At 41.8% G+C, this 17,195-nt stretch overlaps 1 protein-coding gene across 9 annotated transcripts in view; it reads left to right on the top strand.

Annotated features, from left to right (window-relative positions):
* The window catches only part of eml1 (EMAP like 1), a 234,399-nt gene that overhangs the window by 118,454 nt on the left and 98,750 nt on the right, over nucleotides 1-17,195 (top strand). The window contains exon 1 of one of the 9 annotated variants that reach the window (XM_063047460.1): nucleotides 12,027-12,046. The exons of the other annotated variants lie outside the window; for them this stretch is intronic. The gene's annotated coding sequence lies outside the window, so the exon portion shown is untranslated. Of the gene's footprint in view, nucleotides 1-12,026; nucleotides 12,047-17,195 lie in introns of those variants that run through there. 9 annotated transcript variants of the gene reach the window in all.

Raw genomic sequence — 17,195 nt, 5'->3', positions numbered from 1 at the left:
ATGGGCAAAAAAAGTGGCAGATGGAATAGAGTGTTGGGAAATGTATGAAAATGCATTTTGGTAAAAGGAACAATAGGAAGACTATTATCTAAATGGGGAGAAGGCTCAAACATCAGAGGTACAAAGGGACTAAGGAATCTTCGTGCAAGACTCCCAAAAGGTTAATTCAAAGGTTGAGTCTGTGGTAAATGCAATGTTGGCATTTATTTCAAGGGGAATAGAATATAAAAGCAAGGAGATAATGTTGAGCCTTTATTACATAGAAACATAGAAAACCTAAAGCACAATACAGGCCCTTCAGCCCACAATGCTGTGCCGAACATGTACTTACTTGGAAATTACTAGTAATTTCTGCAGCTCACTCCACGCACTCACCACTCTCTGCACAAAAAAACTTACCCCTGACATCTCCTCTGTACCTACTTCCAAGCACCTTAAACCTGTGCCCTCTTGTGGCAGCCATTTCAGCCCTGGGAAAAAGCCTCTGACTATCCATAGGATCAATAGCGTTCATCATCATATACACCTCTATCAGGTCACCTCTCATCCTCCACCGCTCCAAGTTCACTCAACCTATTCTCATAAGGCAAGGTCCCTAATCCAGGCAGCATCCTTGTAAATCTCCTCTGCACCCTTTCTATAGTTTCCACGTCCTTCCTGTAGTGAGGCGACCAGAACTGAGCACGTACTCCAAGTGGGGTCTGACCAGGGTCCTATAAAGCTGCAACATTATTTCTCGGCTCTTGAACTCAATCCCACAGTTGATGAAGGCCAATGCACCGTATGCCTTCTTAACCACAGAGTTAACCTGCACAGCTGCTTTGAGCGTCCTATGGACTCAGACCCCAAGATCCCCCTGATCCTCCACACTGCCAAGAGTCGTGCCTTTAATACTATATTCTGCCATCATATTTGACCTACCAAAATGAGCCACTTCACACTTATCTGGATTGAATTCCATCTGCCACTTCTCAGCCCAGTTTTGTACCCTATCGATGTCCCGCTGTCCCGCTGTAACCTCTGACAGCCCTCCACACTATCCACAACAACCCCAACCTTTGTGTCATCAGTAAATTTACTAACCCACCCCTCCACTTATCCAGGGTCATTTATAAAAATCACGAAGAGTAGGGGTCCCAGAACAGATTCCTGAGGCACCCCACTGGTCACCGACCTCCATGCAGAATATGACCCGTCTACAACCACTCTGGCTTCTGTGAGCAAGCCAATTCTGGATCCTAAAAGTAAGGTCCCCTTGGATCCCATGCCTCCTTACTTTCTCAATAAGCCTTGCATGGGGTACCTTATCAAATGCCTTGCTGAAATCCATATACACTACATCCACTGCTCTACCTTCATCAATGTGTTTAGTCACATCCTCAAAAAAATTCAGTCAAGCTCAAAAGGCACGGCCTGCCTTTGACAAAGCCATGCTGACTATTCCTAATTATATTATGCTTCTCTAAATGTTCATAAATCCTGCCTCTCAGGATCCTCTCCATCAACTTACCAGCCACTGAAGTAAGACTCACTGGTCTATAATTTCCAGGGTTATCTCTACTCCCTTTCTTGAATAAGGAACAACATCTGCAACCCTCCAATCTTCTGGAACCTCTCCCATCCCCATTGATGATGCAAAAATCATTGCCAGGAGCTCAGCAATCAGCAATCTCCTCCCTCGCCTCCCACAGTAGCCTGGGATGCATCTCATCCGGTCCTGGAGACTTATCCAACTTGATGGTTTCCAAAAGCTTCAATACATCCTCTTTCTTAATATCTATATGCTCAAGCTTTTCAGTCCGCTGTAAGTCATCCCTACAATTGCTGAGGTCCTTTTCCGTAGTGAATACTGAAGCAAAATATTCATTAAGTACCTCTGCAATCTCCTCCAGATCCATACACACTTTTTCACTATCACGCTTGATTGGTCCTATTCTCTCATGTCTTATCCTCTTGCTCTTCATATACCTTTAGAATGCATTGGGGTTTCCTTAATCCTGTTCGCCAAGACTTTCTCATGGCCCCTTCTGGCTCTCCTAATTTCATTCTTAAGCTTCTTCCTGCTAGCCTTATAATTTTCTAGATCTCTATCATTACCTAGATTTTTGAACCATTCGTAAGCTTTTCTTTTCTTCTTGACTAGATTTTCAACAGCCTTTGTACATCATGGTCCCTGTATCCTACCATCCTTTCCCTGTCTCATTGGAATGTACCTATGTAGAACGCCACACCAATGTCCCCTAAACATTTGCCACATTTATGCCGTACATTTCCCTGAGAACATCCGTTCCCAATTAATGCTTCCACATTCCTGCCTGATAGCTTCATATCTCCCCTTACTCTAGTTAAACGTTTTCATAACTTTCCTATCCCCCGCCAATCCTATGGTAAAAGAGATAGAATTGTGATCACTTTCTCCAAAATGCTCTGCTACTGAGAGATCTGACACCTGACCAGGTTCATTTCCCAATACCAGATCAAGTACAGCCTCTCCTCTTGTAGGCTTAGCTACGTATTACATAGAAAACCTACAGCACAATACAGGCCCTTCGGCCCACAATGCTGTGCCGAATATGTACTTTAGAAATCATCTAGGGTTACCCATAGCCCTCTATTTTTCTATGCTCCATGTACCTATTCAGGAGTCTCTTAAAAGATCCCATCATATCTGCCTCCACCACTGTTGCCAGCAGCCCATTCCACGCACGCAACACTCTCTGCATAAAAAAAAACACAACAACTTAGCCCTGACATCTCTGTACCTACTTCCAAGCACCTGAAAACTGTGCCCTCTTGTGTCAGGAAACCTTCCTGAACACATCTAACAAACCCCACCCCATCTAAACCCCTTGCTCTAGGGAGATGCCAATCAATATTTGGAAAATTAAAATCTCCCAGCACAACTACTCTGTTATTATTACACCTTTCCAGAATCTGTCTCCCGATCTGCTCCTCAATGGCCCTGCTCCTATTGGGTGGTCTATAAAAAACACCCAGGAGTGTTATTGACCCCTTCCTGTTCCTAACTTTCACCCACAGAGACTCAGTAGACAATACCTCCATGGTTTCCTCCTTTTCTGCAGCTGTGACACTATCTCTGATCTGCAGTGCCACGCCCCAACTCTTTTGTCTCCCTTCCTGTCTTTTCTGAAACATCTAAAGCCTAGCACTCTAAGTAACCATTCCTGCCCTTGAGCCATCCAGGTCTCTGTAATGGCCACAACATCATAGCTCCAAGTACTGATCCACGCTCTAAGCTCATCCGCTTTGTTCATGAAGAAATTGTCCCAACACTGAACCCTGTGGAACACCACTAGTCCCTCAGCCAACCAGAAAAGGCTCCCTTTATTCCTACTCTTCGTCTCCTACCAGTCAGCCAATCTCTATCCATGCTAGTGACTTTCCTGTAACACCATGGGCTCTTATCTTGTTTAGCAAACCTCATAGAAGATAGAACATAGGAATCTACAGCACATTACAGGCCCTTCGGCCCACAATGTTGTTCCGACCATGTAACCTACTCTCGAAACTGCCTAGAACTACCCTACTGCATAACCCTCTGTTTTTCTAAGCTCCATGTACCTATCTAAAGTCTCTTAAATGTGTGGCATCTTGTCAAAGACCTTCTAAAACTATAAGGCACTGCCTTGTAAATTAACTGGAAGAGAGCAGTTAAGCTGCAAAATTCTTGGCTTGTATTACGTTCAGAGTCTAAACAATCATTACACAGATTTTATACAATTCCTGCTAAGATCAACTGCAGACTCCTCTGTTAGACACTTGCATACATTCACACTGTGCACTGTGAAATCATCCTATTTTACAGTTTTAAATTATGCTGATGGGATAAAGAGTGTTCAGAAATAGTAGTTGTAAAGTTATGTGCATCCATTGTTAAGGTAAAGGGCTGTTTTAAATTTCAAAATAAGTATTTTAAATCGCATGTCATATAGTATGGAATAAGACAAAATGTATGCAAAATGATTCTAAAAATCTGTGCATAAGTATAGATTATGTGTCCAAAATGTATAGGAAATCAAGAGAAGTTGATTATAGTCCCCCAGACAAAGCTTAGTAATTATGCTGGTCCAAACTTAAACATGGTACTCTGCACAAACCACAGTCAGTGCTGGCTGCCTCCTCTTTGAGAAAGGGTGGTGGACATTTCTGTATCCAAGATTTTATCCAGCCCCTGAACAGTTAGTTTTTTAAACCTTATAATGGTTTTGTTGTGCATGTTCTCTGTAATTTAACACAAAACGTAACTTGTCTTTTGATAAAACTCCAGCTGAACACATACTTTAGCTGAGCGGAGAGCATTAACATAGAGAAAGTGGGACTATTGTTAACAGCAATGAATGTGCACATAAGCAGTCAAGTTGGCCAATACATATTTCCTGTTCTACAGGGACCATGAGTCATTGTAAATGAAGGTTAAAACTCTCTTCATGTTTCAAACAGCAAAACTATGAGGTGATCATGCCATAAATTATAAATAGCACAGTCAATGCCGCAGTTAACCTAAGAGTTCATGAAAATATTTTAATACTAATGGCCAGAATTTGAGGGGAAATTGTAAATTGTAATAGGTATTCACTGTTTCTGGGCTGGGGTGGGCTTTGTTTTTTATTTGCCAAGCTCAGCTTTCTATACACAGCAGCCAACACTTCTGAAGATCAAAATGTTGTTTTTGAATAAGTTAAACTTCCAACCATTTTTTTCTTCTTCTTCTGATTTTTAATGGTGGTTGGCAGTCCAACCTAAAGGTGCATTACCACCACCAACTGGACTAAAGAGAGTGTAGAGAGTTGGGATATAAAAACCCCTATTAGTTCTTTATCAAATGAAAACTAAAAAGTCCTATAGATTGTAAACAATGAAAGACAATATTGTGAATTAAATTAAAGTCTCTTCCATAACTTAAAGTGTTTAAATGAAAACTATCAGCCCCTAAAGTTAATAGTGAAGCTTACATTGATTTCTTTCACCCTTGTATGCTTCACATTTTAATAGAATGTGCTCAACTGTTTCATAATGATGACAAAACCTACACATCTCAGAGTGATGTTTTCCAACACGATATAAGGAATAAGCATGATATGCCCAATTCTAAGTTGAGTCAATATAATTGAAATTTGACAAATTTCGACCATTATTGTTTGTTTAGCTGCTGGTCATAAACGTGAGCCAACCTACAGTTCTTAATGTCACTTGCAAGCAGTAATCAGTTGAAAGTTAAATGCACAGCTTTGCAAACAGAAGCAATGTTTAAAGCAGGAGTTCCCAACCTGGTGTATACAGACCCCTTGCTTAATGGTATTGGTCCATGGCATAAGCAAGATTGTGAACCCTGGTCTATAGAGTCAGAGATTTGTTCACTTACTTGTGGTTATTATAAGATAACAGTTAATTTAATTTGGCTTGTTTCAAAATGGACAATGCTGGCGTATTTATTTAGTTCAAGGAAGCTTGCAGATGATATGGATAATATGTAGCATATTAATAGCTGATATTTAGTAAATTGGATGATTTATGTACTCATGGAGTCAGCTTCAGTGTCTTAATTATGGGTACCTGGGAACCTTATCTCCAGAAACTTTTAGACTGTTTGTGTTAAAAGATATCTGAAAATATACATGTGAAGTACACACACATGTGGTGACACGGTACAATGGTGGTTAGTGCAACACCTTATAGTACCAACAGCCCGGGTTTGATTCCCGCTACTGCCTGTAAGGAGGTTGTACATCCTCTCCGTTACCACATGGGTTTCCTCTGGGTGTTCCGGTTTCCTCCCGCAGTCCAAAGTTGTACAGGTTGATGGGTCAATTGGACATTGTAAGTTCTCCTGTGATTAGGCTAGGATTAAATGGGGGGATTTCTGGGTGGCACAGCTTTCAGGGTCGGAAGGCCGACTCTGCACTATATTCAATAAATAAAGAAATCACCCAAGTGACAAAAAAATGCTGAGAGCAGTCCAGGCTTTTTAGGAATGGGATAAAAAAAACACCGAGAAATATGACAGAAACACGGGGTAAACTAGAATCCATTCCTCTGCCTTGGATTCCCGCTAGATTTTCTGTGGCTCATATGTATTTCTTTTTACTCTATAGAAATTGTATCTGTGTTTTGGAAACCCTTTGGAAGTAGTATAAGATAGAAATCCTCTGTGAGTTTTAAATGTGTCTTAATAATGTTGCTTTGGTTTAAGCATGTATCACTGAAAATAAATTAAGTGTTTAAACTACTTTGTTAGCTGGAAGTTTCTTCTCTTTGGCAAGGAGAGGGGACCCACCACTCAAATAGCGGGTATTGGCAGCTAAACTCACCATGGAGAATAAACAGAGAAGTGAACTAGTCTTTGAAGATTGGGTAGTTACTGTATTACCTCCCTTTGTTGAGAGTACTCATGGCTGTCTATATCAGATTGGACTTAAAAAAGGTCTTTGTTTGAGTTTAGAACTCGCAGTCAGCAAACAAAATGCCCTCACAAAAATCAGTAAGATTGTTGACATTTCCTTGTAACTCATAGCAGCCTCTGGATTTCTGTGCTTGTGTATATATCTGAATCCATTGGTGGAAATCCAGAAGTTTCTGCAGTTGGCAGTGCCAGATATCCAATAGACTCCATGCTGAACTCCTTGACATTTGGTGTGCAAACTGAAATTTGGGCTGAGGCTCTTCAGTCCCGTGCCAGATAACAGCAGGCACAACTGGCCTTTTCCTCTTGGCTTCAATGGATATAAGTAGATCTGAGAACTTCAGCTTTGTGGGGTTTTTATGTGTTTTTTTAAAAAAACTACATTTTGCTAAATTGTACCAAGATTTTAAAAAAAACTTTTAAAGATTTTAGATTTCTTAATGTTTAAAATGTTAAGCTTTTTAAAATGTTTCAGTGATTTAATTTTTTTGCAGTCTTTCAACTTGTCCTTTTCTTGTGTATGATCTTTATTTGAATGCTTCAGAAATATTTGAAATGCATTGACAGCTCTTGATTATTCCAGTTAAGACTAACTGTCAGAAGTTTTTTTTTATTCCTCTTTCATGGGTGTGGGGCTTGTTTAGTCTGGTCACATATGCCTATTGGTTGGATTTCACAGAATTTAGTGACTGAACATTTGCTGATTACAGTGAAAGTCAACATCAAACTGCCAGTGTTCACAATTAACTTAAAAATGGAGTTCAATAACTTTAGCTAGGGTATCAACTACACTGACTGCGTTATTTATTGCGTACAGGTAAAATATATATACAGCAAAATAATAAAAGGAATGAAATAATTGTATTCCTCATGGTATGATTGTGCTTTTCTAAACACTTTCATTATCTTTCAGTCAGACTGTTCCTAAATTAAACTTTTTAAGCAATTCTGTTACCCTAACCCTTGATGCATTGACTGTCCCATCCCTCCCAATCACTAACCAAATGTAATGGTACCATTCTTTTCATTCCAGCTAAACATTCCACAAACGTTCCCTTTCACTTCAATCCAAATGGTTGCATGGGGCATCATGGCGAGTAACGGGTACAAGTTTTTCTTCAAATCAAACTCAGTACTTGCTCAAAGGAAATCAAGTTTCTTGTGTGGAAACAGCCTCTGAGAGAGCAGGAGCCAGAATAACTTTGCTTAGGCTGCCCCTGAAAATTGGGTGATATCAACATCAATGTTCTTTGCATAAATGGTAAATTAGATCATTACATCCCGACCTATTACTCTATTGCTGCCACACCCGAGGTCTGCTATGTTAAAGTTCCTTGTAGACTAGCTAGTTATTCATGCCTTGCAGAACTTGGCTGAATTTTGCTAAATATGGCCTTCATTTGCTAAATATAGCCTTCATTCGTGATCTTAACCATCTTTATCTTGTCTTTATGTTTGATTTAATTTTGTCAGAGAATCATGATCTAGCTACCAGGCATGTCATTTTTTGTTTCAGGCCAAAAATAAATCATTAAAATTGGCTCAGAGCAAACATATTGCTATAATGGAAAATCAAAGAGACATTTTTCCATATGAAAGCCTAATTCAAATGCACTTTCTTTTGAGTTCCCAAGCACCAAATTATTTACTTATTTGCTGATACAGCACAGAGTAGGGCCTTCCAGTGCTTCAAGCCACACCAGCCCAGCAACCACACAACCCCAATTAACCCTAACCTAACCACGGAACAATTTACAGTAACCAGTTAACCTACCCAGTGCATCTTTGGACTGTGGAAGGAAACTGGAGGACCCGGAGAAAACCCATGGATTCCATGGGGAGGACATACAGAGACTCCTTACAGAACGGCGTCAGAACTGAACTTCGAACTTGGGATCACCCTGAGCTGCAATAGTGTTGTGCTAACCACTCCGCTACGGTGACGTCCACTGTGATTCTCGTGCTTCTTATGTGGGTAATATTAATGAAAATGAGCAAGCTGGCTCAATCATACCAGGCCCAACTTAACAGACACAGGATTTAAGATGGTAACAAAACTCTGTAAGTACACTGAATTCAATCTCAGAACTTAGAAAAATAACGGGCCATGGGTAATCCGAGGTAATTTCTATAGTAAGTACAGGTTCGGCACAGCTTTGTGGGCCGAAGGGCCTGTATTGTGCTGTAGGCTTTCTATGTTCTAACTAACCGGCTGTATTACTGTCTGGAATGAGTGGGGGGCGGGGGAGGGGTGGAAAGCACAGTGCAGGATTGAAATAAGCTGCAGAAAGTTGTGAACTCAGTCAACTCCATCATGGGCACTAGCCTCTCCAACATCCAGGATATCGTCATGGAGCGAAGCCTCAAAAAATCATCATTAAGGACACCCATCACCCAGGACGTGCCCGCTTCACATTGCTAGCTTCAGGGAGGCGGTACAGGAGCTTGAAGGCACTCACTCAATGACTCAGCAATGGCTTCTTCCCCTCTGCCATCAGATTTCTAAATGGACATTGAACCCATGAACACAACCTCTCTACTTTTCTTTTGCACTACTTATTTAACTGAAAACAGATCTCTGCAAAGTGATCTAAATTAATTACAAATATAAAACACAAAGTAATTGATTGCACAAGTATTCACCCCTTCAAGTCAATATTTTGTAGATACATCTTTGGCAGCGATTACAGCCTTGAGTCTGTGTGGATAGGTCTCTATCAGCTTTGCACATCTGGACACTGCAATTTTCCCCCATGCTTCTTTACAAAACTGCTCAAGTTCTGTCAGATTGCATGGGGATCGTGAGTAAGTAGCCCTTTTCAAGTCTGGCCACAAATTCTCAATTGGATTGAGGTCTGAACTCTAACTTGGACACTCCGGGCCATTAACTTTGTAGTTTTTTAAGCCATTCATGTGTAGCTTTGGCTTTATACTTGGGGTCATTGTCTTGCTGGAAAACAAATCTTCTCCCAAGTCACAGTTCTCTTGCAGACTACATCATATTTTCCTCTAGGATTTCCCTGTAGTTTACTGCATTCATTTTACCCTCTACCTTCGCAAGCCTTCCAGGACCTGGTGCAGTGAAGCATCCCCACAGCATGATGCAGCCACCACCATGCTTCATGGTAGGGATGGTGTGTTTTTGATGATGTGCGGTGTTTGGCTTACACCAAACATAGCGTTTAGTCTCATGGTCAGAAAGCTTAATTTTGATTTCATCAGATCATAGAACTTTCTTCCATCTGCCTTTTGAGTTCCCCACATGCCTTCTGGCAAATTCGCGCCAAGATTTCATGTGAATTTTTTTCAAGAGTGGCTTTCTCTTTACCATAGTCCCATAAAACCTTGACTGGTGAAGCACCTGGGCAACAGTTGTTGTTTGTGCAGTCTCTCCCATCTCAGCCACTGAAGCTTGTAACTCCTCCAGAGTTGTCATAGGTCTCTTGGTGGCCTCCCTCACTAGTCCCCTTCTTGCACGGTCACTCAGTTTTTGAGGATGGCCTGCTCTAGGTAGATTTACAGCTGTGCCATATTCTTTCCATCTCTGGATGATTGAGTGAACTGTAGTCCAAGGGATATTCAGTGACTTGGAAATTTTCTTGTATCCATCTCCTAACTCACGCTTTTCAATAACCTTTTTGTGGAGCTTGGAGTGTTCTTTTGTCTTCATAGTGTAGTTTTTGCCAGAATACGGATTCACCAGCAGTTGGACCTTCCAGATACAGGTGTATTTTTACTTCAGTCCATTGAAACACCTTGACTGCACACAGGTGATCTCCATTTAACTAATTATGTGACTTCTAAAACCAACTTTAAATCACCAGTGATGATTTGGTGTGTCATATTAAAGGGGGGTGAATACTTATACAGTCAATTATTTTGTGTCTTATATTTGTTATTTAGATCACTTTGTAGAGATTTGTTTTCAGTTTGACATACAAGAGTCTTTTTCTGTTATCAGTGTCAAAAACGCCAAATTAAATCCAGTGCAATTCAATGTTGTAAAACACTGAAACATGAAAACTTCCCGGGGGCTGGTTACTTTTTATAGGCACTGATGCCTATCATCCATTCATCTTTTTTACTGAATGGACGGTTGAAAGGCTGCCACCCATGGAGGAAGTCACCAAGACATTTCGTGGTTACCTTCTGAGTGGTCCAACAGAACATTCCCATTGGCTGACACTACAGAGAGCTCTGGAGAAGCCCTGCCTCTCTCCCCAGACGGTTCTCTTCTGTCTCTGAACTCATGCCATTCCAGTCCATGGCAGAAAGTTTCAAAGAAGTCTTCTGCATTCCTTCTCACATTCGTATTGTAGCCTCTTCCTGTCATTGCTAAGTTCAAATTCAAGTTCAGATTTACTGTCTATGAATGTATTAAAATGTACCTATGTACAATCAAATGAAACAATGCTGCCCCGGACCCCAGTGTACCTACAAAACATTTACCACACACGGCACATAAAACAAAACATTACCACAAGTAAGTTAATAAAATATAATTCAAAATGCATGTAGTGCACGGCACAGGTAAACTATAAACAGCTCACTGTCCTAGTGACGAGAGCTCGATGGTGGTAGGGTGTTCATTAGTCTCACAGCTTGAGGGTCCTGATGCTCCTCTTCCTCCTTCCTGATGGTAGTGGGTCAATGAGATTTGGGCGGAGGGGTCAGTGGGTGGTGGGTGGTAGGCATCCTCTACATGTACAATACTCCTGGTAAATGTCACAAATGGGGGGGGGGGGTGTGGAGGGAGATCCCAATGATTCTCTTGGTGTTTTTTGCTATCCTCTGTAGAGTTTTGTTGTCCAGTGCCTTGTGGCGTCCGTACCACACAATGATGCAGCCAGATAGGAGGCTCTCAATGGTGTTCATGTAGTAATTAGAACGTGGGTGGGGAGCCTTGTATGCCTCAATCTCCTCAGAAAGTGTAGATACTGCTGTACCTTCTTGACTAATGAGGAGGTGTTGTGGGTTCAGGTTAGTTTCTCCATTATGTGCACTCCTAAGAATTTTGTGCTCTTCACTCTCTCCACGGCAGAGCCATTGATCTGTAATAGAGAGTGGTCAATCTGCTCTTTCCTGAAAGTCTACAACCATCTCTTTTGTCTTGTCCATATTGAGACTCAGGTTGTGTTTCTCACACTATTTGACAAGCTTCCCTACCTCCTCTTTGTATGCCCACTCATCACTGTTGTCACCACTCCTGCGCTGTATATAAATGACTGCGTGATCGCTGTAAACAATAGACCCAAATTATTTGGGTCCTGTGATGTCATTGGAGCCATACCTGTATATGTAAAGTAAAACAATTGGCTCTTTAAAAATGCTGATGTCATCTTTCTTATCTGACTGCTCCATCTGTAGGACAGGGAAGGTTAAAATCAGTTTACTTAACCCGTTTAAAATGAACGAGTCTGATCTTTGAGAACTGGTAATAAAACTCTGCAGAAGTTTTCTTAGCTCGAGTCTTGCTTGTGACCACAGCAGAATTCACTGCAAAAATTAAAGCAAACAAGGGTCAGGAAGGGACCATGAAAGTCTTGTTTTAAAAAAATGCAGAATGAAATGGTAGGGGGAGGGGGAGAAGCTTAAAGGGGCCGGAATCAGGAGCGTAGTCTGTCGGTAAGTACTCTGGCTTCTGCCCCCTTCCTTTCCAGTCCTGACATAGGGTCTCAGACTGACAGCTCGGCTCTTCGTTTCTCCCCTGTATGCTGAGTCCCTCCCGTAGCTTGTGCGTTACTCAAAAATCATTTTGTGTTTGTTTATAATTTCCAGAAATAGTATGTGAGTACTTCTTTTATAATGTAGCCCGGGGAGTAAGATTGATGAACAAGCCAGAAAACTCCATTAAAGATCCAGTCCCAGCGGCAGCGTTTTTTCAACATGAAGACTCCTTCAGATGCGAATCATTTGTTGAAATTCTGCAATGATAGTATTATTTCTCCTGATTTAATTTTAGTTTTTATTGTGAATTAGGTAACTGACCATGGATTTTATTTTTCATCTTAGCCACCCCTTGGGATCAAAGGGTGACTTCCTTTCATTTTCAGGAGTGGAAGTTGCCTATGATGTTGCATGATGTTTTAAAATCATGGGATTGTCGTCACATATCAGTCGAATGATTTTTTTTGAATAGTTCTAGGTCTAATACTAATGCGGTCCAAGACTAGGCTCTCCTCTACAGTGAACACACGGGAATTACACAACTTATTTGGACACAGCCGTTACACCATGAATTCTTCTCTTCTTTCTCCTTGCTCTCTTCCCACTGTGTTTCCCTCCCACCCCACCATCCCACTCCGGTCCCCTCAGTGTTCTGTTTCCTCTAATTTCTCTCTTTGTTAGCCAAACTTCTCAAATCCCCTCATTATGTCAATCATTCTCCCCCTCAACTCCTTCACTTTGGAAAGCCAATATCAATAAGTACATGGTGTAGTGAGAACAATCTTTCCAGAGTTCAAATAAAAAAGGCAAGTTGAGTGACAGCAGAATATAACTTGGGCTTAGTGCTAGCAGTATGCAACAGCTAAGTGATCTCACAACAAACAGATCACTTTAGGTGTCTGCAGTCCTGCCACATGCAGTGATGAGTTAAGTATTGCAAACCTTGGAGGCTATGCTGGAAAAATACTGACATAGACTGGATCCTGTACAGCAACACAGCTAGCAGATCTAACAAACTTACCCACAATGGCATAATATAACACATTGTGCAGGCATTGATATAAATTGTCATTGTACCAAATTGGCTGTTATGAATTCAATTACAAATACTGTACATGATGTATTAATCAACCATCTCTTTGCATCAGGACTGTTTGACCTTTGATACAGAAAACTGAAATATCAAGTGGCTGCAAGTCCATTGTAACGTCATAGCATTTTGACTTGATGGAGCAATCTTTAAGCAAGAGCTTCCATATGATTGGTAGTTGTTTAAAATCCTCAAAAAGACCGAAGTCGACTTGCAGTTTGCCAGCATTATAAAATTCATCGTTATTAGAAACTGTTGCTTTCCCACTCTGCATCCTCTTTCAAACCTTCGGCTCGATTGATTCCATTGACATTGAGCTCATGTTGTTTCCATGTGGGAACAACAGCTGGGGAGGTGTTTATTGTGGCCATCTGTTCTGATGTGGCTGTGTGACACCTTAAGTGTCATTGTGCAGGATTAATATAATTGATAGAAATGTAACCCTCTTTCATTGACGAAAGATGCTCTATTTCAACAGTGCTTTTTATAATGGAATTAATTAATTCTTTAGAAACACGAGAATTTGCAGATGCTGTAAATCCTGAACAACACACACAAAGTGCTGGAAGAACTCAGCAAGTCATGTAGCTTCAACAGAGGGGATTAAGAACATTTTGTATGGGTTGGACTAATTCTTCATTAAGTTATATTAGCAACAATTGTTTTCAGACCAATCAATCTGGCTACCAAATATTGAAATGCCTGGATGAAGTAGACGTGAAGAGGATTTGTCCAGTAGTTGGAGAGTCTGGGAGCAGAGGGCACAGCCTCAGCATAAAAGGACATCCCTTTAGAACAGAGGTGAGAAGGACTTTCTTTAGGCAGAGGGTGGTAAATATGTGGAATTCATTGCTCCAGACAGCTGTGGAGCCCACAATCACTGGGTATCTTTAAAGCGGAGGATGTTACGTTCTTGATTAGTAAAGACATCAGAGGTCATGTGGAGAAGGCAGGAGAATGGGATTTTGAGGGAATAATTTATCAAGCATGATTGAATGGTGGAGCAGCCCCCATGGGCTGAATGGACTAATTTTGCTCCTTGGTCTCATGGTTGTGTGATAACTTTGCTGTGAATCTTCTGATGTTATTTCTTAGCTTGGTGCAAATGCGTTGCCCACAAATCCGTGGTTCATTCCTGCATCACGCATAGTCGGTGACCAGCAAAAGCCCACTCTATAGTGAGTGGGTATTTGAAGTTCAATTTCATTTGCATCATTCAGGAAACTCTTTCTATGATAGACAACAGCAAAACAGATGTCAGGCTGCCGCTTGTCAATTATAACGGCATTCAAAACCTCTCAGTATTAATAAGCAAGTTTCAAAACCTGGGCCTCTGTACCTCCCTCTGCAACTGGATCCTCAGCTTCCTCATCAGGAGGCTAGAGTCAGTTGTTGAAAACATCTCTTCCTCACTGACAATCAACTCAAGGATACGTGCTGAGCTCCCTGCTCTGTCCTCTCTGTACTCATGACTGCGCGGTTAGGTAGCATAGCTTCATTGCTATCTATAAATTCATAGATGGCACCATTATTATTGGTTAAAATCTCAGAAGGCAATGAGCCACTGTACGGCAGTAAGATGGATCAGCTGGTTGAGAGGTGTCACGACAACCTTGCACACAACATCGGCAAGACCAAGGGAATGATGGTGAGCTCCAGGAAGGGGAACTCGGGGGACAACACTCACATTGTCATTGTCAGGTCAGCACCGGAAACGGGGAGCACATTTCAGTTCCTTGGTGTCAACATCTCGGAGGATCTATCCTGGGCCCAGCACATTGAGGCAATCATGAAGAAGGCACGCCAGTAGCTCTGCTTTGTTAAGAGTCTGAGGAAATTTGATATGTCATTAAAGGCTCTTGCAGATTGCTTGAGAACAATCCGACCGGTTGCATCACAGCCTGTTCTAAAGGCTCCAAGGCATAGGATCAGAAGGGGCTACAGAGGGTTGTAGATTTGGCCAGTTTCATCACGAGCACAACCCTCCCCACTATCGAGGAGATTTCCAAGAGGCAGTGCTTAAAGAAGGTGGAATCCACCACTAAAGACTTCAAGTTCTAGGATATGCTCTCTTCCTATTTCTACCATCAGGGAGGAAGGGGGTACTACTACTACGTCGACTCAGGCCTAGGGGGCTGGCGTCGGGCACAATGACAGACTCTCCACTTCTCCCTCTCCCTCATCAGTGTGGTCAGTTCATCTACATTAGCCGCGCTGCTGTCTTCTAGGAGCGTGTTGACCATAGTCTTGGGAGGGCGCCCAGGGGTCATCCTCCCGTGCTTGGGCTCCCATAGGATGACTAGGCTGGCAGGTAGCTCGGGGTGGCATAGACAGTGCCCCGCTAGTTGCAGTCTTCTCACCTCGATTTTAGTGGTGAGGGAGGTAGGGCCACTGGTAATAATTCAGAAACAGCTTCTTTCCTTCAGCCATCAGATTTCTGAACTGTCCATGAACCCATGAACACCACCTCATTATTTGTCTTCTGCGCTGTTAATTTATTTTGTAATTTATAGTAATTTTATGTCTTGGCACTGTACCACTACTGTGAAACAACAGATTTTACGTCATATAAGACAGTGATAATATACTTGATTCTGAAAATACTTCACAAAGAGTTTAAATATGATTCAAAAGTACAACCTCAAAAGTCACAGATGATTCTCCTAGACAGTTCTATAAATTAGACATTTCACAGTGGTTAAGAGTGCATAGACCCTGTTGTAAGTCATTGCTGACTGACTTATACAACTAACACATTATGATATGCTGTCATAACTTAAACTGTCAGTTCTCAAAAATCATGTTTCCTTCTTTTTCTGTGTTTATAAACAGGGAAAGTTACACATTGTAACAGGGTTTGCTATAATAATTTTCAGCTGGTAAATGATTACCTTGAATCTCTACACTAATTGGTCTTTTCTGGAACCAGAATGATCTAACCTGGACCCAGAGCAGCTCCTCATTTATTAAGAAGGCACAGCAGCGTGTATGCTTTCTGAGGAGACGGAGGCTGCAAGGTTCCCTGCCCCATTCTGAAACGTTCTACAAGAGCATCATTAGATGGTCCTGTCTGGTTGTATCATTGTTTGGTGCAGACACTGCAGGGCACCAGACGCAAGATCCTACAGAGGATAGTAAAAACCACTGAGAGGATCACCAGAGTCTCCCTCCCCCCCCCCGCACCCATTTCTGATGTTTACCAGGAGCGTTGTATACAAAGGGCCCAAAGCCCTACCACCCATCCCACAATCTCCTTGGCCCACTACCGTCAGGAAGCCGGTCCAGGAGCATCAGGACCTAGACTGCTAGACTGCGTAGCAACATCTTCCTCCAGGCTGTGAGACTTATAAATACCCTGCCACCACCAAGGTCTCATCACTGGGAATCAGAATCAGAATCAGGTTTATTATCACTGGCATGTGTCATGAAATTTGTTAACTTAGCAGCAGCAGTTCAATGCAATACTTAATATAGAAGAAGAAGAAAAAAAATAAGTAAATCAAATACAGTATACATATATTGTATAGATTAAAAATCATGCAAAAACAGAAATAATATGTATTTCAAATGTGAGGTAGTGTTCACAGGCTCAATGTCCATTTAGGAATCGGATGGCAGAGGGGAAGAAGCAGTTCCTGAATCCCTGAGTGTGTGTCTTGTTGAATCTCCCGAACCCGAACAGTAAGAATGAGGACACTGATGCAGCTGGCCATGTAGCTGTGTACACAGCTTTGGTATTTGCTGCCACTATGGGCATGAAAGTCACTGGGGAGAATTTTTCTGTCTACCTGTGAGTGAATGGTGTTCATTGTATCTACATCCTTGTACACCTCTGAGTGATATCTAGTGGGGAGATTCCAGCAGTTTTGAGCAGAAATGCTGGTGCTTACCCAGAGTAACACACACAAAACGCTGGATGAATTTATTGGGTTAGGTGGCATCTATGGAGAGGAATAAACAGTTGACGTTTCAGGCCGAGACCCTCCATCGGGACTGGTGTAGGGGCCAGCAAGTTCG

Source organism: Mobula hypostoma, chromosome 1 (genome assembly GCF_963921235.1).
Source record: "Mobula hypostoma chromosome 1, sMobHyp1.1, whole genome shotgun sequence".
NCBI classification, from domain to species: Eukaryota; Metazoa; Chordata; class Chondrichthyes; order Myliobatiformes; family Myliobatidae; genus Mobula; species Mobula hypostoma.
The sequence above is the reverse complement of the archived record's forward strand: the minus strand, read 5'-3'. Positions and strand labels throughout refer to the sequence as shown.